Genomic DNA, 14,125 nt, shown 5'->3' with positions numbered 1-14,125 from the left:
TCTCAGGCCATATAAAAGGTACTACTTAGGTTTATGATTATTAATTTATATTATGTTCTACAGTTTATAATTGTGTTATTTTATCTGAAGTCTACCTGGGGTAGGACAAAAAATTATTGGCTCCAACTTGTAGATGGGAAAATTGATTCTCTGAAAGATGCTGGTCCTTGCCAAGGTCACCTAACTGGTTAGCAGGGAGCAGTGTGACCCAGTTCCTCTGACACTTGGTTTAGTTATTTCACTCTCTGTGTTGGCTGGGGGCTATGAGTACTATGACAGCAAAGGTAAAAGATTACTCAGGGTCAGAGTTGCCCGAGAAAGCTTCATGGAGGGAGTAAAGGGACTAGAAGGAGCCAGGACTTCCAATTGAAGACCAACAGAGAATGCATGCCAGGTTGATCAGGAACAGTGAAGAAAAAACTCGTAAGGAGTGTTTGATAGACAGTGAATAAACCAATTTGGTTGCTATAGAGGGCAGAATTCCAGACAGGTGTCTTTGAGGCTGGATCCAGCCTGCAGATATGATTTATTTGCACTGCACGTTACTTTTTGTTTTGAGCCAACATTTAAAAACTCAGGAAATTTTGCCTAAAAATTCAGATTTCTAACCTCTGTTGAATAAATAGAACATCTGGCAACCTTCAGCCCAAATTTCTTCACAGCAACAGCCAGCTCTCGCCTTTAAATAGGACACATGTTCTCCCATTTGCCACAGTCCATACTACTCCTTACCGTTTATATAGGACCCATATTTTTCACTTCTATTATCTTCCCAGCCCCTCTGAAGTCTACCTGGGGTAGGACTTGGCATTTGAGTCTTATGCCTGTTTTATGAATTCTATGGCTTAAAAGGTGGATTGTAGTCAAGCTCGAGTTCCAAGCTAAGGAATTTGGTCTTCATTCTATAGGAAATAGAGAGCCATTAATAATTTTTTTTTTTTTTTTTTGAGACAGAGTCTCACTTTGTTGCCCAGGCTGGAGTGCAGTAGCATGATCTCGGCTCACTGCAACCTCTGCCTCCCGGGTTCAAATGATCCTCCTGCCTCAACCTCCTGAGTAGCTGGGATTACAGGCACCCACCACCATGCCTGGCTAATTTTTGTATTTTTAGTAGAGACAGAGTTTCAACATGTTGGCCAGGCTGGTCTCAAACTCCTGACCTCAAGAGATCTACCTGCCTCAGCCTCCCAAAGTTCTGGGATTACAGGCATGAGCCACCACACCCGGCCCCATTAATAATTTTTGGGGAGAGAAGCCAAGGCTTAAAACAGCTCTTTCAAAATGATTCTGAAAAAATATTCTGAATTTTATCTGAGGCTGGGAATGAGGATAGGAAAGTAAAGGCAAGGGGTTCAAACCTCATTGCCTGGTGCTATGGTCTGGATGTATCTCCCCCAAATTCTTATGAAACTTAATCACCAATGTGATAGTATTAAGAGGTGGGGCCTTTAGGAAGTGATTAAGTCATGAGGACAGAACCCTTGTGAATAGATTAGCAACCTTGTAAAAGAGGTTGGAGGAAGCACTGTAGGCCCTTTTGCACTTATGTCTTCCACTATGCGAGGACAGAGTGTTCATTCCCTCAGGAAGAAGCAGAGTTCAAGGCACCATCTTGGAAGCAGAGACCTGGCCCTCACCAGACACCTAACCTACTAGTGCCTTAATCTTGGACTTCCAAGCCTCCTTGGAATAGCATAAATAGAATAAATTTCTATTCTTTATAAATTACCTGGTCTCAGGTATTTCGTTAGCTGCACAAACAGAGTAAAACACCTGCGGAAATGGGAGCTAGGAGCTGGGTGCAGGCTGTGGAATTGGTGGGCTTGGCCCATGTGGCTTCTAGACATTAAGATCAGGGTTGGCAGGTTTGGGCAGTGCAGGGGTGAACAGGGAACCAAACTTGGACTGGAAATGCGTAGTCATCAGTGAGGTTAGGTTAGTTGGCTCAGAGCCTGGAGGAGTTTCTTGAAGTAGAGATATAGGAGAAGGGGGCCTCGAATAGGGTCCTATAAGCAGGAAAGTTACCAACAAAGAGGTCAAGCTGGTTCTGGCCATGTAGGTAAAGGCTAGACCAGGAACATGGCTGTGGCAATGGAAACAGTGGGAGTGATGTAAGAGCCATTTAAAAGAAAGATTCAATAGGTACTTTGTGACTAATTGAAAGGGTATCTGAAGAAGCAAGGAAAAAACAACACTAAGGCTTCTAACTCAGGGGTCAAGAAAATAGTGGTGCCATTAGCAGACATAGAAAAGTGAAGAAGAGAATGAAGTTTTTAAGTATATGAGACATAAGGTGCCTTTAGAATGCCCAGGAGGCATTTGGAAGGAGAGTTTCTAGAGGAGTCCAGGCTGAAAGTAAATATTAGGGTATCATATGCACAGAGGGAAGAGATGAAGATGGAGGAAAGGCAGAGGGAGGGAAGTAAAGAAAAGAGCTGACGAGTAAGGACTGAATCCTCAGGCGTATTTATATTTAGGAAGCCCATGAAAGTATCAGAGCTATAATAGATGAATTCAGCTCCATGCTGATCAAAGGGAAAGACATGGTGCTAAGTTAGATCAAACTCTGCAAAGACTAAAGAGAATGAGAACTGAGAAACAAAGGCTGAGCCAGAGGAAGGTGTTTGCTAGAGAGAAGAACTACAATTTATTCATTTGACAACTATTTATTGAGAACTTAGCCCTTATCCAGGCCCCGAACAAACTGAGGTAGGCAGAATGGAGATCTATCCTCAGGGATCTTACATTCTACCAGAGCACACAGACATTATACAAGTGTCTATTGTGGTTAACTCTATGAAGAAAAATGAAGCAGGGCAAGTGGGTAGAAAGGGACTAGAGGATTCAGAAAGGCGTCTCTGAGGAGGTGACATTTAAAAAGAACTCTAAAGGAAGTGAGGTTGCTGGCCATGCAAATATCTGGGGGAGAGCATTCCAGGCAGAAGGGAAAGCAAGGGCAAGGCTTGAGTCTGACACATGCTCAGTGGGTGTGAAAACAGCAGAAAGGCCAGAGCGGCTGGAGAGTAAGGGTAAAGGGGGACACAGGGGCCAGATCATTGAAGACCACATGGGTCACACTAAGGACTTCAGATGTTAACCTAAGTTTGAGAGGCCTATTGGAGGGCTGACACCAGGCAGTGATATGGTGTTATTTATGCTTTAACAGAACTGGATGTTTGTTTCTGGCTGTCTGTGACTTGGAGGGGGAACAGGGAAAAGGCATGAGTACAAGCAGGCAGCTAAAAGGCTCTGGCAGTAGTTGAGATGAGAGATGGCAGTTTGGAGCAGGAGGAGTGGTGGTTTGGAGCAGGAGAAGTAGCCAGATGATGCTAGGGGATGAAGCCATCAGAGAGCGGGATCTTGCAGATCCTATAAACGGGGAGGAGAGAAACTTCCATGAAAGAGTAAAATCTACACTCAGGGACTGTTTAGAAGTTCTGAGATGCAAAGAAGGCAAGGTGCCCTAGCCTTCATTTCAATCAGTTTTGTTTATTTTTGTTTTGCAGATCCCCATGGAATGGCTGTTAATATTAGTGGAAGGTAAATTGGCCGATGTTCAAAAAAAGCTCTCTCAGGAATGGTGATTGTATGCCTTTGGTTTACAGCAGGAAAACACTGACCTCTCCCTACCTCAGGTATAGGTCTAGAGTGGAGGGCTTCTTATCTTATCCTAAGAGTTTTAAGAATAACACCTCATGACACCCTCCTTCTTAGCCCTGACTCCATGGTTTCTTGGACTCTGGGAGCTGAGGTGTTGGGGAACCCCTGTGGCCCATTACTCTCTTGTCCTATGCCCTCTAGTTCGCTTAGTCCATCTGGCTCTCTAGTCTGCACACTGGCACTAAGTCAAAATTCTCGAAGTACTGCTTGGATCATGTCAGGCCTCTTCTCAAAAACCTTCAGTAACCTTTCTTATTTACCAAGTTGAAGTAAGTGCTGCTTCTGTTTGGCCCCAGCCTACCTTTGGGTCCTTTGGCCTCCTCCTTTTCCCAAGACCTCTTCAAGATGTCACTGCTTGCTTTTCTCCAAACACATATCCTCTTTCCCCACCTCTGTGTCTTTGCTCCTACTGTCCCCCAATCCTTCCCTGCCTGGTAAAAATCTACTTACCATTCAAAACCAATTTCTAATACCACTTTTGCCATGAAGTGTTTTGAATGTGATCATCCTCCTTGAAATCCTTTCTCAACTTACACTATTCTCAGGGTACTTGCTAGTTTTTTGGGGTTTGGGTTATCTGTGTGCTTTGTCTGATTCTCTCCTCTCTCCCCACATTTGACTGATGCTTCAAGGGCACAACTCCTTTCTCCTCTTGTTTGTATTAACTGAGGTCCTTAGCACAAGGCCTTGAATATAACAGGCAGTCAACAAATACTGAACTGGATTGCTTTTCAGACGAGACAAGAATTCTGAAAGAAGTTAGAATGTGGGAAGAAAGACTTGTGAGCAAGTGTTCACAAATGTTGGAATGTACTGTGAGGATAAGCAGAGGAGCAGCCAGTAGGATGAGTGCAGGCGTGGTAGGCAGCCAATCACGTGGGCTTGGCAGTGAAGGAGCTGCAGGCCTGAAGCCAGGACTTCAAGGCCACCCTCCCACATGTGGCCTGCTGCCTGGACAAGCCACCCTAAGAGTCCCACAGACTGTAAGAGTTATAGGTGACTTGAGACAATTCACTCTCCTCCTATAAGCTCTTTCAGGTGGCTTTGGAAGCCCCTGTCACCAGTCATTTTTATATGACAGCTGCATGGGCAGAACAGCTGGCCCCCTCCACTCTATTAATGTGTGTGTCTACTCCTAGCTATGAAGGCCTCAGTCCACCACGCCAGTGCTCAGCTTCCTCTCCTTTGTTTATTCTGACTCTCTTTCACTGTTTATCACCATGAAATTACCCCAAATCTGTGATCAGCACCTAACCATCAAAATAACTTGGCTCAATCGACTTGAAATTCCCAAACAGCCATTTCGGCTGTTAGAGCATGAAAGGACCTCAACAGTTACTGAATTCAGCTGCCCCCAACTAGGCTGCAAAGCAGAATCAGCCGTGTAACTTCTCTATGCCCCACGTCTGGAAATCCTGATCAGTAGATTGTGGTGGGCCCCTGTTTTAGTCCATTTGTGTGGCTATAAAGGAATACTTGAGGCTGGGCAATTTATAAAGAAGAGAAGTTTATTTGGCTCACAGTTCTGCAGGCTGTACAAGAAGCATGGTACCAGCATCTGCTTCTGGTGAGGGCTTCAGCTCACCATGGGACAAGCTCTTGGTAGAAGGGGAAGAGGACCTGGTGTATGCAGAGGTCACATAGCCAGAGAGGAAACAATCAAGTGTCATGGTAACTGATAGAGCAAGAATTCACTCATTACCTCATCAACTGGCACCAAGCCATTCATGAAGGATTGGCCCCCATGACCCAGACACCTCCCGTTAGGCCCTACCTTTAATATTAGGGGTTGAATTTCAACAAGACATTTGGAGGGTCAAATATCTAAACCACAGCAGGCCTGGAATCTCAATTTTAACATGCCTCCTAAGTGGTTCTCACAGAGCCCATGTACCATGATGTAATCCCCTCACTCATCTCATAGATGAGGGCTCTGAGACAGAGCATTTGGTTGCCTGGTTCAAGGTCAGGCTGCTGGTGTTAATAACAACCAACACTGCCTTCACACTTTACAGTGTACGTTATTTCGTGTGATTCTCCAATAACCTGCAAAGCTGGTATCAAAGGATCATCCCATTTTACAGAGGAAGAAAGGAGGCTTCCAAGCAGGCAAGTGAGTTGTTTCAGATCTCACTATTAATGAACGAACAAGAACTCATGTTCAGATTTCATAAGCCTCAGTCCTGCCATCTTTTCACTAAAAAATAAGGGTTCTGAGCCCAAGTAGGTGGTGGTGGATGGGGCTGGGTGAAGAGGACATTTCAAACCAAATTCCATGCAGTTCTGGCTCCCTATTGCTTGCTGTCACCTGAAAGAAATGAGTAGTATTAAAGGCATACATCAACTTAATGTGAGGTTTACAAGCTTTATAATGATTGATTGGAATTTTTAAACAGACTTTTAATTATGAAAGTGTTCAGATACACAAAATAAGAACAATTAGAATAATCCTATTTGCCATAAAATTATTCTATTCCTTTTTGTCTTATTGGGGCAATAGAATAATCCTGTTTACCCTAATAGAAAATCCCTATTTATCCAACATCCAGATTCAATAATGATCACAATTTTGCTACATTTGCTTTATCTGGCCTCCTTTATTATTTTTCTTTGCTGAAGTTCTTAAATTGAAGTATGTTAAAACAAGCCCCAGGCATTGTGTCATTTCTTCTCTTCATACCTCAGGATGCATCTTGTAGCAACACCCGACCTGTGTTTAAAGGAGTGTGACATTGCAGGCAGAACCCCCTCCACCCACCCTATACCGGGAGCATAGCATATCTGCCTGGGTGCCCTGGCAGGCCCCTGTGTGTTGTACTCTGGCACCAGGTGTGGGTTCTCAATCATCCTGGCTGAAAAACACATTTTTGGCTCCTTCCAAACCCTCTGACCATTCAGGTGTTGATTTAATTCAGTTCCACCTTGTCAATTGCTGCTGAGTGCCACCTTGCCTGCTTTAACGACTGTCAGGAAAGGAGGTACAGAAGCTGCCTCCAGGAGAGTTACTCAATTCCTGATTCACCAGTAGAACTGTAACTAATTCCCTCTCCATGGTAAGATGTAGGACATCTATTTCTGCTGCCATAGACCTGAGGGACAATCATAGATCGAAGAATCAGAGTGTCTAGCATCCATCGGGCAGAAAAGAGTGGTTATTATTTTTGGCAAGCATGTGTGAAATATCTGCCTGATGCTAGGGTATTCACCAGTCACATTAAGATGAAAGTTGCTCTAATGCCACCTCTGCAGAAGTAGGGAGGGATGATGAGAGGAACCTCGTATATTTCACTTTGTTCAGGCTGTCCTCCCGCTACATACCACCAGCTATTCCCATCAGTACTACATCTATAAAATCAAAAGCTAGAGCCCTAAAATCTGGAGTTAAACAGGTCTACAGCTTTTATCCTGGCCTTTGGCACTGCTTCAGCCAAAGCCATCCGTGGACTTCCCTTCGTCTGCCTGGCCAGCACCCCTACCTCTCTGCCAACCCTAGTGAGGCACTCTTAGGAAGCTCTAGAATGACAGTCCACAGAGATTCTTCAGCATTCATTGTGCTGACACACCATCCAACACAGGCTGGACACAGAAACCACAACTTTGGGTTAAGTTACCCACACTTCTATTTCTGGGATACTGCAGCATATATGTGTCCTAAAATGATTTTGGAAATCAGGAGTAGCCAAGCTCAACACATTTTTACCAACACCTACTAGTTTCCACTTTTAATTCAAGTAACCAATACTTGATTATTTAGTAGCTACATGAGGACTGCAGCCCTGGATTCTGCCACCAACATGCTGATATCTGACACCTATTGACTCACCTAATTAAAATAAAACACACTTGTGGAAAGTCCAAGAAAATCACAGCGATGCTGCCCAATACTAGCAGTAACCTACCCGCAGACTTCTAGTTATAAGAAAAACCCTATTTGTTTAAGCCATTGTTAGTAGAAATTTATGTTGCTTGCAGCTGAACAAAATCTTTATACAGAGTCAAATTTCCAAGTACCTTTTACATGGAGAAAACTCAGAAGTGAACCCAATACTTTTACTTAGAGCTAGTAACACTAAATTTTAGGGAAGGTCGTCTTCTAATTGTGATATTCTCTCAGGGTCACATTCCTGTTTTTATGTGGGTGAACCGGGACTGAATCAGTGCTGTAGTAACTTTTCAACTCAGAAGGAAATCGTTGTCATTTGAAACCTAGATGCATAACCTAAATTGAAAATAAACTACATATTATCATTATTTATAGAGTATAGGCTATGTCTTTATGATGCAGGAACCACCACTAAAAAAAAATTCAGTTGGAACAATCAGTGAATTTTTGTAAAGGAATATTTGGCTGGGGTTGCCACCATGTCATGACAAATGACTGGCACCATCTGTTACATCTACCTTATCTGAATCAGGGTGGAGGCTAGGAAGAGGCCAAATGAGGTGCCTAGGACGCAAAATTTAAGAAGGCATCTACTCTCTGGACATGCAGCTGTTGACCCTATGCTTGCACAACCCTGAGAGTGAGTGCCTCCTTAAATTTTGCACCCTGGGCTCTTTACTTGCCTCACCCTAGTCTCAGCCATGCTGTGGACTGGGGTCAGCTGAGGGCATACTAATTGCCTTGTTAAGTTACAGAGTCTCCCAGTCCAAATTTGAGAGATTCAAATTCAGTATATCTGGGGTGAAGTCCACGAATCATTTAAGATAAGCTTCCTCAGGTAATCCTGATAGGCAGCCAGGTTTAGGATCTACTGATGAAGTGTTTAGAAGTGTTTAGAATATCACAATTAGAAGACGACCTTCCCTGAAATTTAGTGTTACTAGCTCCAAGTAAAAGTATTGGGTTCACTTCTGAGTTTTCTCCATGTAAAAGGTACTTGGAAATTTGACTCTGTATAAAGATTTTGTTCAGCTGCAAGCAACATAAATTTCTGCTAACAATGGCTTAAACAAATAGGTTTTTCTTATAACTAGAAGTCTGCGGGTAGGTTACTGCTAGTATTGATTGGGCAGCATCGCTGTGATTTTCTTGGACTTTCCACAAGTGTGTTTTGCTCATGGTCCCAAAATGGCAGCTGAGGCTTCACGGACTACTTACCCCCAAGACTGTAAGGAAAGAAGAAGCAGAAGTGCATGATGTGTGTTCCCTTGTACCAAGAAAGCAAAAGTTTTCCCAGAAACCACCTTTTCTCAGTAGAACTCTGCTGGGTGGCATTGGCTTGAACTGGGTCACATAGCCACCTGTTGTTGAAGGAAGGCTGGGAAATCAGGGAACAGGCTTATCATAATGGACTTAGACTAGTGCTTCTCAAACTCTAGCAAGCATTGAAATACCCTGGAGGGCTTGTTAAAACACTGATTGCTGGGCTCCACCCACAGAGATGCTGATTCAGTAGGCCTGGGTTTGGACCTAAGAATTTGTATTACTTAAATATCTCAGTTGATGCAGATGCTTCCGGACTTTAAAAAACACTTTGAGAGTCACTGACCTCCACCAATGGCTCTCAACCCTGGTGGTGCATTAAAAACATTTGGAGAGCATTTTTAAAGATACGGTTTCCTGGTCCCACCCCTAGATGTTCTGATTTAATTTGTTGGTGGAGTCCAGGCTTCCTTATAGTCAAAGCTCTCCAGATGATTCTAATGGTAGCAGAACTGAAAACCACTGTTTTAGGCCAGTCATGATTTCTCATCTGGGACTATTATCAAGGTTCTATTAGCAAACACAAAGAGAAGTGGGTAATAGGCTGCAGCAGGTTCAGACAGTGGTTTCCAAACTTGATGCACTTTTGAAGCACTTGGGAATCTTTTTTAAAAAATCCCCACTTTAGTACACACTCTAGACACTTAAATCAGAATCTCTGGGGGTGGGACAAAGGCATCAGTAGTTTTTGAAGCTCCTCAGATGATTCTAATGTGCAAACAAGCCTGGGAACCCCTAGGTTAAAAGAAGATTGCTGCAAAGATGATTATATTTGAAAACTATTTAAAAGGAAGGTGTGAAGGGATGTTATTAATATTTGGATTGTAAAAGAGAAACCTGAAGATTAATTTAATTATGTAAGTACCAAAATAATTTTATAAAGAATGGTGTTGTCCCTCTGAACTGAAGAACAGCGAGGAGGAAATGGGATCAACCTGGTCAGAATCCTTGGGTTAGATGTAAAAAGAAATTTCCTAGCTGCAAATTGTTGCAATGAAATGTGGCATGGTAGGAATGTGGTTGTGCAATCCTGTCATTGAAGAGCTATAAAAATAGTATAGATTCTCATCTGTTTAGAATGTTTTAATGTCATTCTTTCTGAAGGTGAAGAGGTGAATGAAGTGACCTATCTAGCTTTCGTCTTTGAGAATTTCCTCTTTTACTCCTCTTCTTCTCATTTCACATCTCAACTTAAAAGGCAGACCTCTGCATTAGCAATTCAAAGAAAACATAACCTTTGCCCACCTATCTGCTTGAATGGATAAAATATCTGACAGCTAGTAATAGGTTGAGATGTCACTAGCTCAAACTGCTTAGATCTCTAAAAGACTATTTTGAGCTTCTGGATGACAAATATACTGCCAAATAGAGAGGGCCTTCCACATTTGACTTCAATAGGTTCCTGTGTTTAAAATGTAAATGCTGTACTTAAGGATGATTCACTACTGTGTCTGGGTCCTGCTACATGCATGCACACACAGAAAACCAAAATAGCTATTTTCATGCCACAAACAAATAACATGTGTATAAATATAGCTACAATTAAAATGTGTTCTTTGTACATGAAAATGTCACCGGCTTTTGTGAGTAGGACATATCGTCTGAGTTGTCTTTGTCTTTTGTGATACTGATAATGAATCTTCCCTGGTCACATGTAACTTTATTACCAGTGACATTCACTAGTTCAACTGCTGAGATGTCAGTGGCACAGGAAAAAATAGGAGCCTGTCAACGAAGCAAAGCAACACTCAGTGGATCTTATCCACACTACTTTTATCTTAGGTTGAAGATCCTGTGATAGAGTTAAGGAAAAGATTTAGGAGTGTTTTCCCCCCTTTAGTCCAAACTTTTCCTGCAAATCAGAATCATTATGGGGGGCTTTTAAATACCGTAATGTCTAGGTTCTATTTCATACCAACTAAGTCAGAATGATTGGGTGTGGAAGCCAGGCATCATTAGTTTGTAAGATCCTAGTTGATTCTAATGTGCAGCAGAGTTTGAGAGCCACTGCCTTAGTCACCTTCATTATGAGATCTAAAAACCTCTTATAGAAAGAATTTCTCTTAGGTCTCATGGTCAAATGTAGATATAAGGATTAGGTAAATTTTCCTCCCTGCTGAGTGTGACAGAGATTAATTATTCTTGAAGGTTTATTCCTCCTAATTCCTCCATCATAAGAAAATGTCTAATTTTTAGCTGCGTACATAGCCACACAGAATAAAGACTACTTTTCCCAACCTTCCTTGCAGGAGGGCATGGCTGTATGTTTCAATTCTGACCCATGGGATTAAGTGGAAGTGGTGCATATTCCTGACAATCATTAAAAATAAGGTATGTATTCTTCCACTCTTCCACCTTCTTGCTAGCTAGAATGCAGACATAGATGAAGCTCCAACAGGCAATTGGTCAATGAGATGACTTTAGAAGAATGGAAGCCACACAAAACAAAGAACGTAGAAGGAGTCTGGTTCCCCACACCAAGCTTGATACCAGCTCTAGAATGACTATTCTGGGCTTCTTAATGGGGGAGAAAAAGAAACTAGTTTATAGCACTATTTCTGTTCATTATAGCTGAACCTTATTCTAACAGACTCAGTGGTTCTCAAAATTTGGTATATATCAGAAACACCTACAAAGTGAATGAAGCATATTCAAGTAGGTGATTCTGATACCTAACCAAGTTTGGAAACAACTGTACTAGATATCCTTAGGAGGTAGACAGAACACATGGTGAGGGTAAAACTTTGAATTCGAAAAGTAATGAGTGATTAGAATCATTTTGCAAAAGTGAATCTACTAAATAAAATATTCAGCAGTACAGTGTAGTGGTTAAAGACTTTGGTTCAGGAGACAAACAGAACTAAGCTTAAATCCTGGCCTTGCCACTTACCAGCCATAAGTAACTAAACTTCCAAACTGTTTTCCTTATTTATAAAATGTCAGGTTCTAACTGAGGTCCAAGGGGGTCAGTGGGCGAGTGGTGGGTAGCTGGAAAAACACTTAAGGAATTGTAGACAGTTTTGACGTGGCTTTACTCTCTCTCTCTGGGCATGAGCAAGCTATATGTACAGCGTTAGCAGGGTAATTATACATTTTACAGACAACAGTGGCTTCAAGCTAAGCATGAGATCATGTGGGTGATACCTAATGCACCTCACATGGTATGGTTACATAATGTGTGGGGTTGTGCACCTGTACTCCAAACCGGATGAGTCATGCTGCGCTGGAAGGGCACTTCAGCCTACTCCTGACTAAAGCTTAGCCATTTCCCTTACACTCTACCCCCTAGGCTGAGGGTACCCTCTGGGCAGGGACATGTGTCTGTAGGGCAGAGCCCTGCATCCATAACAATAACAATAACAACAATACAGAGAGCAACAGCTCACTACTAGGATCCCAGCTGTGCTACTTATGACTATTAGGGCCCAGAGTAGGCCAGAGCCTAGGGATGCCCACTATTTCTGCAGGGGGTCGTCAGTAAGGCTCTGGACCACCTTAATCTCCCATGAGACCTGTTGCAGAGCTACTGTTATGTTCTGCTGATTGTTAGGGATAAAGGTACAGCATTGTGTTCCTAAAAAGGCACAGGTGCCTCCTTGGGCAGCTATTACTATGTCTAAGGCCATTCGATTTTGCCACAAAACCTCTCTGATCTGATCAACCTCATCTGTTAACAGGAGGGCCACTCGGGTGTAATTCAGAGCCCGAGTGCTGTGCTCTGCAAGAGCAGTAACTTGTGCTTCTACAGTTATGACACCTGCTCCAGGGATAGTCATTGCCAAGGGGTAGAACCATCAGGGGGCTTGTTGCACTCACAAAAACTGAGAGTGTAGTGCCTCCCATTTATGTGGGTATCTGGGCAATGTGGGAAAAACACATGGCAGGTGGCATGGGGGTGGCAGGTACATGAGGCCACCCCCAGGTACAATGTCCAGTCCAGTCCAGTAGGTAAGGCCACCCTGTGTCCCCACAGATCCATAAACTCCCCGGGGGCACAACATCTATCGGGGACCAACCTTGGTGGTGCCACTTGTTCCACCATACCTTCGATATGGTGACATGCGTTATGTTTAAACAGGCTGTGATGGGTAGGCATCTCACAGTGGTGTTACCCCAATGTTGCTCTATGCATCATGGCACCTGGGCTGGGGGTACTACATGTTCCCCCATTAGGCAGCCCTACCCATTATAAACACTATGGGCCAGCCAGGGGGTGGGTGCACCATGGGCCTTTTGGCATCCTTTGTCCAAAGCTTGCTGCATTGCATTCGAGGCATCAGCCATGGGACCCCAAGCCTCCAACCATGTCCAGTTCACTGAAGACGCAGGGTGTATGTGCCAAGGCAAGCAGTCCACAGCTACTGCTGGAAGGGTGGTACAGATCGAACAGTTGGAAACACTGGTCACCTCAGCATAGGTGTGGGCCCAGTCCACAATGCAGTTGGAGCATGTTAACCTACAGCCAAAATGATAGAGCAGGCACAGGTACTAACAGAGGTAAATCACGTCCCTCAGGCAAAATACAAGCTAAACTTTCATCCCTGGATAACAACGTGGTCACCAAGGGCTTTTGCCCTGGGAGTTGGTACCATACTTTCTCAGCTCCCCATGGTTCCTTTGAGTCCTGTCTCCATGCAAAAGTCACAGGGGAGCTCATAACAGGCCACACAGACAGTACATATGTCCCCTGAGGAGGGTTCCTTCCCTGGCCATTCCTCTATGAACAGTCAACCGTGGGGACTATGCATTGAACACCCAAGGACTGACATGCAAGTCATACTGTAGGCCCTCCCCCAAGGGAGCTACAATGGCCAACCACCAGTGGGGGCTTGGAGGGTCCATGGCCACAGCCAGGTTTTCTGTTCCCTTGCCTTCAGGGGTGTTGGGGCAGGCAACATTCATCACGGCAGGTTACTGTTCATCCCCATACCTGGTCGGAGGAGGTAATCTTTGGTATGTATCTGTAACTGAATGAGGGTGGTGGCCCGGTGTAACAAAGCCTCCACTGAGGCCAGGCTGCCTTTCTGTGGCTGTTCATTCAAGGTCTGGAGCATCAGGTCCAGCCTGGAACTCCAGCCCCGCAAAGACGAGGGTGTGACAGGCAAGCGTAACCCATTCTTCAAGAGCCTGTTATATTGCTCAATCATATCTGCAGTGTGTGGGTTGTATGGCACATGGAATCCCCACTTTATGTCCATTTCTTGTGCCCATTCTTATACCTGTTTTCCAGTGAAATGTGCTCCCCTATCAATCTCAATG

General features: G+C 43.7%; 1 protein-coding gene across 1 annotated transcript in view; it reads left to right on the top strand.

Moving 5' to 3' along the window:
• The window catches only part of SSR3 (signal sequence receptor subunit 3), a 145,165-nt gene that overhangs the window by 44,700 nt on the left and 86,340 nt on the right, over positions 1-14,125 (top strand). The window contains exon 4 of the mRNA XM_063620305.1: positions 11,116-11,197. The gene's annotated coding sequence lies outside the window, so the exon portion shown is untranslated. The remainder of the gene's footprint in view (positions 1-11,115; positions 11,198-14,125) is intronic.

This window comes from Symphalangus syndactylus, chromosome 17 (assembly GCF_028878055.3).
Source record: "Symphalangus syndactylus isolate Jambi chromosome 17, NHGRI_mSymSyn1-v2.1_pri, whole genome shotgun sequence".
Taxonomy (NCBI): domain Eukaryota; kingdom Metazoa; phylum Chordata; class Mammalia; order Primates; family Hylobatidae; genus Symphalangus; species Symphalangus syndactylus.
Note: the sequence above shows the minus strand (reverse complement) of the source record. Positions and strands in the feature narration are given on the sequence as shown.